Raw genomic sequence first — 419 nt, forward strand, 5'->3', positions numbered from 1 at the left:
AGAGAGAATTAAGAATGAATGAACCACGCTGATGCCAATTTAGCACGTATGAGACCGTGGCTTCAATCCCTGCCACTGAAAACTGAATAAATGAATGAATAAATTCATACTGTATCACTTACAGGTAAGAAGGAGGAAAACCAAATGGAGGGGGCGGGGAGCAATTGTGGTGTTATTTTGCATAAGCCACAGAGGGAGGTTTTCTGAGGAGGCAGCCTGTAAACTGAGGCCTGAGGAACTAAGAGTGCCAGTTAGCAGATCCTCAGAAGGAAGAGAGAGCTGCAGGTGTAAGGCCCTAAACCAAGAAAGCTCTGCAAAGTTCCTGTCACAGCCAGAAACCCTTGGTGACTGGAGCACCCAGAGTGACCGGCCCTGGGGATGCTGTGAGAGGCACAGATTTGAACCTATATCTAGGTTCT

Source organism: Mus caroli, unplaced genomic scaffold (assembly GCF_978045245.1).
Source record: "Mus caroli unplaced genomic scaffold, Mus_caroli_1 scaffold_6, whole genome shotgun sequence".
NCBI lineage: Eukaryota > Metazoa > Chordata > Mammalia > Rodentia > Muridae > Mus > Mus caroli.